Source organism: Salmo salar, chromosome ssa07 (genome assembly GCF_905237065.1).
Source record: "Salmo salar chromosome ssa07, Ssal_v3.1, whole genome shotgun sequence".
NCBI classification, from domain to species: Eukaryota; Metazoa; Chordata; class Actinopteri; order Salmoniformes; family Salmonidae; genus Salmo; species Salmo salar.
Genome location: NC_059448.1, coordinates 41,963,446 through 41,976,055, shown reverse-complemented (window position 1 = coordinate 41,976,055; position 12,610 = coordinate 41,963,446). Strand labels below are relative to the sequence as shown.

General features: G+C 44.1%; 1 protein-coding gene across 7 annotated transcripts in view; it reads right to left on the bottom strand.

Moving 5' to 3' along the window:
* The window catches only part of LOC106609315 (DENN domain-containing protein 5B), a 78,457-nt gene that overhangs the window by 64,869 nt on the left and 978 nt on the right, over positions 1 to 12,610 (bottom strand). The gene's annotated exons all lie outside the window — the stretch shown is intronic.

Here is a 12,610-nt window from a genome sequence, read left to right as displayed (position 1 = left end):
TTCTGGAATGTTCCGAGGGCCTGCTTGTTCCTTGGAGGTTGTTGGTGTTGTCGTTTTCCGACTGGACTTCTGGACTGGACAGCCAATGTGACACGGCTTTAGCCTCTATCAAGTCGTTGAATCAACTTTACTGTTGGCTACACTGGAGCTCTTCAAATATATTCACAAATTCTCTCAAATGTATCTGAACAACCATCACCTAACTAAGTACATTGAAACCGATATTAAAATAGAGATTCATACATGTTGACATTTGACGGATTCTAATAAAATGTAACATTTTTCAAGTTAAACTGTAGTTTAGTGAATGATTACTGTGAGTATGAATGGAGTTCAGGCCATGAAACTTGTGTGTATGCTAATTTAGAAATGTTGACCTAATCAGATAAGAGGAAATTGCCTAGGATCAGAGAGAAGGGTCAGGCCCGGGAACAGAAGATGGACGGGGTGTGATTCTGACATCTGGCTAAACAAAGAGAGGACCATGGACGTTCCACAGGGTAAAGGAGGGAAACTCATTGGGGTCATAAAATGTATAGCTGGGGAGGTGACACCTACAAGAGGGGGGGGTGACCAAAAGGAAGGAAGATTATAAAATGTGTTGTGAACTTTCTAAATGTATGCACTCAGCTGACTGTATCCTTGGTATTAAACACTTGAAACCTATATTGAGCTTTTGGTCTCAATTCCTTATTGCAAAGAGATTGCAATAGCATTTGCCGTTTTAACACATTACATCAAAATGCTTGTTGGACAAATTCACAGATGACAAAAGGGCTCTAAAACCACATCTGCCACACTAAGCCCAAATATATTGCATGTCTGTGATCATAACACACCTCTAGCAATCTCTATAAAAACATGCTTCTCTTCTCATTCATCAACTTGTCTGGCTGGCACAGAAATTATGTAAGAAATACATTTCAGCTCTTAAATGGTCTAACTTACGCAACATGAATAATCCCTGACTGTCCAGTAGCATGGCCTTACACTGGACGCCAGGTCGCCGTGGCAAGGCACCACCAGCGCCCGTTGCCTACCACTACCTTGGGCTGTAATCTATCACGGGAGACGGCCCTGGATGGCTGCCGTGGTGATGGCTATCGGGTGTTAGTTACATAAGGAGATTTACAGCCGGCGCCCCTGATATAACAGCGCAACGTTATTATGAGGAGGAGGCCGGGTGCTGTTCTGCTGACGGTGTGACCCGTGTTGCTAGGGACGCGGGCGGTGTAGTATTATTATCATCCTGTGATTGATGGAAATGAACCAGCGTGCATTTAATCACACACAGCTATTCATCTGAGAGGGACTTTCCCCTCGCTTTCATCCAGAAGCATCTTTCTTCTTCTACATTTCTATCCCTCTCTTGCCCTTCATAAATTCTCTCTCCCCCTCTTCCCTGTTCTTCCTCATTTGATTCTCCCAAAATATAACTTTCTCTTGCCTGTCTTCCTGAGTCCCCACCTCCCCTCACCATCTGTAACCCTCTCATTCTTTCTCCCTATGGCATATCTATTCACCTCTCCCTATGGCATATCTATTTACGCTATGGTACTCCCGATCACGGCCAGCTGTGATATAGCCCGGGATCGAACCAGGGACCGTAGTGACGCCTCTAGCACTACGATGCAGTGCCTTAGACCGCTGCGCCACTCGGGAGCCTACATGTACCGGGTAGGCTTTGCCTGGCTACCCAGACTCCTTTCTCCGTTCAAACGCTATGCCACGCTCACTGACGTTTGTTTTTGGATATTACCATACCCCCCAACCCTTCACCAAATACGAACACATTCGGGCCATCTGATTGGTCCCAGAAACCAATGGGTTGGGCCAGAGCCAGAACACACGGGGTGAAGCGGTGCATTCAAAGTACATAATTGGATTTGATACTTTGATTGGTTATAGACGATCCAATCGTTGACCACTTTGTTTTCACCACAAACCACGTCACCCAAACAATTTTAAATTCAGACTAAAGTCTGTCGCGAACGACAGAACAGACACAGAATTTAGCATGAGGAGTCAGGCTAGGCTAGACCACCACTGATTGTCATATATTGTGGCTTAACTGACGTTGACTTGTATGTAATATACATTTGGATTCTCATAGTTGAGCAGAGTGTACAGACGGACTCATTGTAGAAAACCACAGGAAGTCTTCAAGTGCTCTTGAAATTGACAATATAACAATGGCACTCTACAGTGTCTATTCAAGTCCAGCTTCAATCCCTTCCAAAGGGGACATATTCCTAGAAAGATCACAGCCATAGCAGCTTTTAAGAACATCCATGTTTTGTCCAACAAGAAAAGAGTATCACACAACACTCCAGTCATTTGAATGTCGAATGAGGATTATTGAGGCTACCTTAATGATGTATAGTTATTCCACTTGTCTCTTCTCTCTTCACCTCAAAGTGTAAAGCTACAATATTTGGTTACAGTGATTGTCAGCACATTCCTGTGGCTCTCACTTCTATTATGGAAGATAATTGGTTCCTAGTCAATAGGCTTCTCTGCCAGTACTGTTTCCACACAGATAGCTGCATAATAATAACTGATGGAAAAAGAGAGAGTGAAATGTCTGATAGTGACATTTCCATATGCTGACCGCCTCACAAACATACAGTACCAGTCATAAGTTTGGACATATCTACTCATTCAAGGGTTTTTCTTTATTTTTTTTTACTATTTTCTACATTGTAGAACCAAAAAAGTGTTAAACAAATCAAAATATATTTTATATTTCTTCAAATAGACACCATTTGCCTTGATGACAGCTTTGCACACTCTTGGCATTCTCTCAACCAGCTCTAAATTAAAAAATATATAATAATTCACTGTTATTTAACTAGGCAAGTCAGTTAACAACAAATTCTTAATATAATGACAGCCTTGGAACAGTGGGTTAACTGCCTTGTTCAGGGGCAGAACAACAGATTTTTACCTTTTCAGCTCGGCGATTTGATCTAGCAACCTTTCGGTTACTGGTCTAACGCTCTAACCACTAGGCAACCTGCCGCACCAGGTAGCCGAGGAATGCTTTTCCAACAGTCTTGAAGGAGTTCCCACATATACTGAGCACTTGTTGGCTGCTTTTCCTTCACTCTGCGATCCAACTCATCCCAAACCATTGTCGTGGAAATCCTTACACAGGGACACTCAAAGTCAATCTTAAATGAATCATTGTCTATTTGTCAACGCGATGGAGAGGTTTCAACCAACTCAATGCACCATAGTACACGTCTGTCAGAAAACTCTGCCGGGGCAGTCCCAACAGTTGTGTAATATACGGCTATACACAGACAACTTATATTTGCGTTATTTAGCATAATTAATTAATCATTACCGTTTTGTTTCATTCATGTGACCGACCAATACTGTTTCATAACATGTGACAGGCCAACACCTCACGAGGCTTCTCTCTCTCTAAGCTGAGACCTTGAAACTGAGATATCTTTCGTTCGTTCTCAAAACATGGTCGTTCGCTCTCAAAACAATGTCTGGGCATACTGCCAAATTGCAGCAGCTGATCGGTGTCATTTGTACAGTCAACCACTTGCATGAACACAGAAATTGGTTTATAGAACAGGACATGAAGAGAGCACAGAAATTAGTTAAGAATATTATTAGTTATAAGAATAGCACAAACATTAAAATGTCCCTTACACCATCTCAATTGGGTTGAGGTCGGGGGAATGTGGAGGCCAGGTCATCTGATGCACCTCTCCATCATTCTCCTTGGTCAAATAGCCCGTACACAGCCTAGGGGTGTTTTGGGTCATTGTCCTGTTGAAAAACAGATGATAGTCCCTCTAAGCACAAACCAGATGGGATGGCATATCGCTGCAGAATGCTGTGGTGGCCATGCTGGTTAAGCTGTTGGGGCTAGGGGGCAGTATTTTTAAGGCTGGATAAAAAAACGTACCCGATTTAATCTGGTTACTAATCCTACCCAGTAACTAGAATATGCATATACTTATTATATATGGATAGAAAACACCCTAAAGTTTCTAAAACTGTTTGAATGGTGTCTGTGAGTATAACAGAACTCATTTGGCAGGCAAAACCCTGAGACATTTTCTGACAGGAAGTGGATACCTGATGTGTTGAATTACCTTTAAGCCTATGCCATTGAAACACACAGGGGTTGATTAATGTTTTGGCACTTCCTATTGCTTCCACTAGATGTCACCAGCCTTTACAAAGTGTTTTGAGTCTTTTACTGTGAGATCTGACCGAACAAGAGCCATGGAACGGTGATGGCCGATTAGACTCTGGCGCGCGAGTTCATGTTGGGTACCCTCGTTCCAATACGTTATAAAAGAGAATGCATTCGTCCACCTTGAATATTATTCATGTTCTGGTTAAAAAAGGCCCTAATGATTTATGCTATACAACGTTTGACATGTTTGAACGAACGTAAATATATTTTTTCCCCTCGTTCATGAAGTGAAGTCCGGCGGGCTTAGATCATGTGCTAACAAGACGGAGATTTTTGGACATAAATGATGAGCTTTTTTGAACAAAACTACATTCGTTATGGACCTGTGATACCTGGAAGTGATATCTGATGAAGAGAATCAAAGGTAATGGATTATTTACATAGTATTTTCGATTTTAGATCTCCCCAACATGGCGGCTAGTCTGTATCGCAACGCGTATTTTTCTGGGCGCAGTGCTCAGATTATTGCAAAGTGTGATTTCCCAGTAAGGTTATTTTTAAATCTGGCAAGTTGATTGCGTTCAAGAGATGTAAATCTATAATTCTTTAAATGACAATATAATATTTTACCAATGTTTTCTAATTTTAATTATTTAATTTGTGGTGCTGACTTGACTGCCGGTTATTGGAGGGAAACGATTTCCTCAACATCAATGCCATAGTAAAACGCTGTTTTTGGATATAAATATGAACTTGATAGAACTAAAAATGCATGCATTGTCTAACATAATGTCCTAGGAGTGTCATCTGATGGAGATTGTAAAAGGTTTGTGCATCATTTTAGCTGGTTTTATGGTTTTGGTGACCCTGTCTTTGAATTGACAAAACATTACACACAGCTATTGTCAATGTACTCTCCTAACATAATCTAACTTTATGCTTTCGCCGTAAAACCTTTTTGAAATCGGACAACGTGGTTAGATTAAGGAGATGTTTATCTTTCAAAGGGTGTAAGATAGTTGTATGTTTGAAAAATTAGAATTTTGACATTTATTTGGTTTCAAATTTGCCGCTCTTGAAATGCACCTGCTGTTGATGGAGTGCACCACGGGGGGGACGCTAGCGTCCCACCTAGCCCATAGAGGTTAAGTGTGCCTTGAATTCTAAATAAATCACACACAGTGTCACCAGCAAAGCACCATCACACCTACTCCTCCATGCTTCACAGTGGGAACCACACTGGCGGAGATCATCCGTTCACCTACTCCGCGTCTCACAAAGACGCGGTGGTTGGAACCAAAAATCTCAAATTTGGACACATTAGCTCAAAAGGACAGATTTCCAAAGGTCTAATATCCATTGCTTATGTTTCTCTGCCCAAACAAGTCTCTTCTTATTATTGGTGTCCTTTAGTAGTGGTTTCTTTTCAGCAATTGACCATGAAGGCCTGATTCACACAGTCTCCTCTGAACAGTTGACATTGAGATGTGTCTGTTACTCTGTGAAGCATTTATTTGGGCTGCAATTTCCGAGGCTGGTAACTCTAATGAACTTATCCTCTGCAGCAGAGGTAACACTGGGCCTTCTTTTCCTGTGACGGTCCTCAAGAGAGCCAGTTTCATCATAGCGCTTGATGGTTTGTGCGACTGCACTTGAATAAACTTTCAAAGTTCTTGAAATGTTCCAGATTGACTGACCTTCATGTCTTAAAGTAATGATGGCCTGTCGTTTCTCTTTGCTTATTTAAGATGTTCTTGCCATAATATGGTATTTTACCAAATAGGGCTATCTTCTGTATACCACCCCTACCTTGGCAAAACACAGTTGATTGGCTCAAACGCAATAAGAAGGAAAGATATTCCACAAAGTAACTTTTAACAAGGCACACCTGTTAATTGAAATGCATTCCAGGTGACTACCTCATGAATCTGGTTGAGATAATGCCAAGAGTGTGCAAAGCTGTCATCAAGGCGAAGGGTGGCTACTTTGAAGAATCAAAAATATATTTTGATTTGTTTAACCCTTTTTTGGTTACTACATGATTCCATAGCTGTTATTTAATAGTTTTGATGACTTTACTATTATTCTACAATGTAGAAAATAGTAATAATAAAGAAAAATGAGTAAGTGTGTCCAAGCTTTTGACTGGTACTGTATGTTGTTTGACTTCCAGAGATGTAACAATGTTGTTTTTACCACAGGATGAGCCCGTTCATACAAAGAGCTGCGTTATATGGAACACCACAAACCTCAGAGGTATTAAACAGTAAACATGGTCCGTAACTGACAAAAGGTGGCACTTCAAAAATAACCGAGGACAAAACACACATTACCTCCCGATCACCATTAATATTTTTACCTAGTACCCATTGTGGACTGTGAGTCATTTTAGTATACAAGAGAAAGACAAAGTGGAAGAATACGCGACAGAAAAGCAGCAACACAGTCAACGTCACTTCAGAACAATCAATCTACAAAAGCTGTAAGAGAATCTGCTAGAAGCTTATAGCCACAAAAATGTGATTTCATCAATAGCCTACTAACACTGAACACCACTATCTAAACAAGGCTCCTAGGCCACCAGTATAAATAACGTTAAGCCTCTGGCTGGCCTTACCAAAACAACAACTCCCCGTCCCAGTTAGGCTGGGTTTCTGTACAGCACTTTGTGACATCGGCTGATATAAAAAGGGCTTTATAAATACATTTTATTGATTGATTGAAGACATTTTGGTTGAATGCAAGTGTCCTTTTCCTTTCATTTCTTCGTCCCTCACCCACTACACCCCATTCTCCCACGTCTGCTGTTGCTGAGCCCAGGGAGAGAGGGAGCATATGGGAGACCGGGTCAAGGGTCAAACAGGGAGTGGTGTGTGAAATGGGGCGCACAGTCCTCAGTGATCAACTGCTCGTTTTGAGACTGGTCGGGGGGTATTTGTGTGTTTGGAGGGGGTTTGGGGGACCGACGGTGCTACCGTGGCAACGGGCTCCCAGCAACAGCAGCCCCACCTATCGCCCACTCCTCCCTGAGGCTGGGTATCCATCAAGATCAGGTGGGTCAGTTACAACTTCTAACCTCTGATCTTTAACTTAAAACACTTGACAGGTCGACAGTGATCGATGGGGGTAATGATGGTAACAGTATCCCTGACATGGATCTAATGAGCTTCTTGCTAGACTATGCTGTAAGGACAGAGTAGCCTACGTTAAACCAAACAAACAAATTGTTTTTCCCCCCATTGAATTCCAGTCCGCGTCGACTTCAGCGTCTGGACATTGTCACTGCTTTTTTGCATAAATGTTATTAGCGTTAAAGCGTGGAGCACTGCTCAGTGTAGCCTGGAGGAGCTGTCTGAATGGATTAAACTAACAGGCTTAACACAGCCTACAGATAGACAGCTCTGCCTACTGCCTAGCTAACTGGCCTGACTACAGATTACACTACAACACACAGGAGACGATGGCATAGAGAGATGGAGGAAATCACTACACATCGGGGAGAGAGAGAGAGAGAGAGAGAGAGAGAGAGAGAGAAAAAGAGAGAGAGAAAGAAAGAAAAACTCATATGAGAGAGAGCGGGAAGAAGAAATAATTCACTGTGTGACCATTAAAAGTGTCCTCAGCTATGGAGGACATTTAGCTTCCTCTCTCCTTTGTCTAGAGAAACCTCCTTGGTCACATGACCAAAGAACTGAAGGTGTTAGCCACAATGTTGACCTATTGGCGGGGCTCGCTGCCTGTGCCATTAAACCCCTACAACTCATCCAGAACGCCGCAGCCCGTCTGGTGTTCAACCTTCCCAAGTTCTCTCACGTCACCCCGCTCCTCCGCACACTCCACTGGCTTCCAGTTGAAGCTCGCATCTGCTACAAGACCATGGTGCTTGCCTACGGAGCTGTGAGGGGAACGGCACCTCCGTACCTTCAGGCTATGATCAGTCCCTACACCCAAAGAAGGGCACTGCGTTCATCCACCTCTGGCCTGCTCGCCTCCCTACCTCTGCGGAAGCACAGTTCCCGCTCAGCCCAGTCAAAACGGTTTGCTGCTCTGGCACCCCAATGGTGGAACAAGCTCCCTCACGACGCCAGGACAGCGGAGTCAATCACCACCTTCCGGAGACACCTGAAACCCCACCTCTTTAAGGAATACCTGGGATAGGATTAAGTAACCCTTCTAACCCTCCCCCCCCTACCTTCCCCCCCAAAAAAGATATAGATGTTCTATTGTAAAGTGGTTGTTCCACTGGATATCATAAGGTGAATTCACCGATTTGTAAGTCGCTCTGGATAAGAGCGTCTGCTAAATGACGTAAATGTAAAATGTAAATGTATTAATATGAATTAGCATAAGTGTTAGGCTATGGGTTTATGTTATCAGATTCCTACATGGTCATTAGCATATGTCAACAAGGGCATGCGTCAGCGCTGGCCTGTGTCATCATTAGCATATGTCAGTGTTGTATTAGCATTATCCAAGGGCTGCATTGTGCTGACTTCCAGACTGGCTCCTGGAGGACAGATGGCCAAGGCCAGCAGTAAAGCCCATCAAATCCCTTTGTGAGGCTCCTTCACTGGGATTGCTGACACCTCCTGTCCCACCTCAGCCCAGTTCAGCTAGTTCCTACAGGCCTACATTCAGTTATCAACATATAGGTCATTACACCAGAAACACCAGTACACTTGTACACCCCTGCTCTCCAGGGACACGTACAGAGTTCTAGAGACAGACACTAGTAAATATGTGCATGTATTAGGCAATACAGTTTATGAATGGGGTTGAATTACTTGTAAGATTTCACTTTTCACCTTTTTATTCTTCTTTTTTTGAACCTTTATTTAACTAGGCAAGTCAGTTAAGAACAAATTCTTATTTACAATGACGGCCTACCGGGGAACAGTGGGTTAACTGCCTTGTTCAGGGGCAGAACGACAGATTTTTACCTTGTCAGCTCAAAGATTCGATCCAGCAACCTTTCGGTTACTGGCCCAACGCTCCAACCACTAGGCTACCTGCCATCATCTTAATCCATCAGTGTCAAATATGGCATACATGATCCTATAGGTAATGACAGGGTAACAAGCAGTGAATACAAGTGGGAAGACACTTGTCTATGTGCGATTGAGTGTGACTGGGAGAGAGGTTAGTGTGGGAAAATTAGGATGACAGACAGGTGTGAGTCTGAGGTATGAAAGAGGGAGACCGGGAGGAAGGATGAATGGACAGGGATAAAAGAGGGGTAAGAAAGAGGTGGTCAGGGACTACTGGAGCCGATGGAGAGACTCTCCCCTTCCCCTTCCAAAGAGACAGGATCGACTCCAAATGAAAATTCTCACCTGACGGAGCACATAGCATCATTGAAGGATTGCTTACTGAAAGCTGAACCTGAACATCTGTTGTTAATCTGTTGTTTACTGGTACAGGCTGCATCTTAAGTGTGTTTGTGATGTTTGTCGGTAAGACTACCTCATTTCATATTTATGGATGCTTTCCTGGATGCCTTTCCCATCAGTGGGGCGTACGAGTGAGGGTTGTGCGGTGAGGAAGGGGTGAAGAGAGAGAGCAAATAGCTTTCCCACTACAGCTGGTGCCAACCCCGCCTCCCAGAATAGCACACACCCCTTCTCACTTTTCAGCTCCCCCCCTGGACCACAATGCACCTGGTCCTCGAATACAGGGAACGAACAACACATTGGTGGCGGGCCTCTGTTAGAGTGGAACTATTTCTGTCAGTCTAGTCACCAGCCAGGATATATATAAACCACTTCAAGAGTCTGATAAGTCAGTGAGTGAGACTTCTATTATAGTGCCACCATTAAAGCGATACTTTGGGATTTTGGCAATGGAGCCTTTTATCTACCCCCCAAGAGTCAGATGTACTTTAACATGCTAGCTGTTCCCATAGACTTCCAGTCATTGTGCTAATGCTAGTTATCATTGGCTCGCAAAACTACCTCTTAACTTCCTTCATACTGGACTCAGAGACACAACAATGGTATCCATGAGTTCATCTGACTATGGGATAGTAGATAAAGGGCTTCATAGCCAAAATCCCAAACTATCTCTTTAATAGGAGTGACACCCACTTCAACTCTCCTCTACTTTGGAAATGTTTCATCTCTGAAGGACAAGCATTGAGGTCAAAGCCAACAAAAAGTGTGGTACTACCATGCTCACTGAATGAACAAATACTGAACACACACACCTAAGGAGATAGATGGCATCCACTGGGAAAGTTACCCCCCCCAGCAGCCACGCATGCAGTCAAATCCAGAGGAAGTCTGGCCCTGGTGCCTAGAACAATGGGCCTGGGGAAACAGGCCTATTGCCACACAAAGGGAATGGGAGGGGGATGGAAGGAGGGGAATCACAGCCACATTCACAGCCCAAAATAAGCAAGGCCAAGCCTGAGCCTAATGTGGATCAGACTGAAACCAGCCCAGACCAAACCAGCCACTGTAAAACAGGATACACGCCAGGCGTGGGCTGTTATAGCGACAGATAATATAGACGAAGCCCATAGCGAGTGGCGACATGTCGATGTCAATGATATCCATCACGGCAATCTGAGGAGTGTCGTGGGGGAGGAGAGTGATGGGCGACCGAGCAGCCTGATCTGAATTGCAAATGAATGTCAGTGTGGCTGTTCAGTTGTTCACTGGGGCAGATGACAAAGCCCTGGGGAGAGATTGGGATGCTGAGGAGGGGAAAAGAGGTGAGGGAGGGGGGGGGGGGGGGAGATAATGGTCTACCAAGCAATGGCTCCTGTAATGGATTCTGATAGACCTTTTCCCACCGTGTCTGTGGATAAACAATGCTACGTTAACGGACCGCCACAACAGCCCACAATCAACTACTAGAAGATCAATGGAGAAAATGTTGTAGGAGACTACCATACTCCAAAAAAAACACACAACCTAATCACAGAGACCCATAGACATAATGGACCACAATGCCCAAGTATGGGTATTCCGTAGTACTTTCTGAGAGACTTCGCTGAGTAGTAGTATGTAGGATTAAGAACAGTAGAGTTTTGACAGGTGGTGGCGTCTCAACTAATGTCTGCAGACAGATTTGGCAAATCGCCTAAAGAAACTAAAACTCCGTCCCGCAAAGCTTTGTTAATCATCACACCAGAGATGCAGTCTCTGAATGATCTAATCAACAGCAACACCGGCATCATCACTCTGTCCACTCTTCTACCCAATCACTCCAACACGCCATCTCTTTCTCTCACCCTGTCCTTTCCTCTCCTTTCCTAACATGGCTCAACTCCTCCGACTGATAACTTGTGCCGCAGTTTCACACAGGCAGATGCTCAGAGAGTTGGGGTGATCAGTGTGAGGGCAGCAGACAGGGAGGCATATGGGCTCAGTGTGGTGGATGCTCAGCGGTGTCACATCTGAGGATCAACGATGCGCCACAGCCTGAGAGCAACACACACACTGGCAACAAATGGTTCCGATGCAGACCTAACCACAAGCAGATAAAGAGAAACAGAAACATGAACTTAAACACACACACACACACACACACACACACACACACACACACACACACACACACACACACACACACACACACACACACACACACACACACACACACACACACACACACACATTTATAGAGACGAGAACATCCCACAGTGTCATAAACTAATCCTCACAGAATCAAAAGATTAGAGAGATAATAACACCCAGACAGCACTCAGTGATTGTCCTAACATCCTGCCCCCATAGAGGTTAAATGTGTCTGATTAAACATGCAACCAAAGGAATCCTGAATCCTCCCATTCTAGAGTCTTGTGCTTGGAAAGTACTAGTAAAGCTGTTCCAATGGACAAAGGATTCAAATCGGAAGCAATCCCAGCTCACTCACTTCAGGTAAAGCTGCTCCATGAACACACACAGACCGTTAAGCAATTCTCAACTTCTAGTTATATAGGCTCAGCCATGGAGACGTGATATCATATGCAGCGACAGTATGACGCGACCACACAGGAACATTTTCTACTCATCCAACAGAACCACATGTGCAAAGCTCTCAATGTCAAAGAAAGCTCCCTTTCCTATAGAAGTATTATGTCACAGAGGAAAGGTTTTAATTCAACAGGAGAATAAGAGTGTGAATCTGCCAGGTAATTCAATATGAACAGGCTGCAAGCAAATTAAAAACATGCTGCAACACCAGAGCACTGCAATTTGGCAGTGTTCCAGTGACTCTGAACGCAGCCCAGTTGGCCCCTGAACGCAGCCCAGTTGGCCCCTGAACGCAGCCCAGTGGGGGCTGGCTGGGGATCGATGGAGGGCCTCTACTTTGTGCTTAGGGGTCTGTGCACTTTGCTCAGTCACTGATGCAAAACTGAAGGGGTGACCCTGAAATCAATACTGGACCTGCATGGTTAACAAAGAGTACTTAGAGCTTGCTATTGCACTGAACAAACAC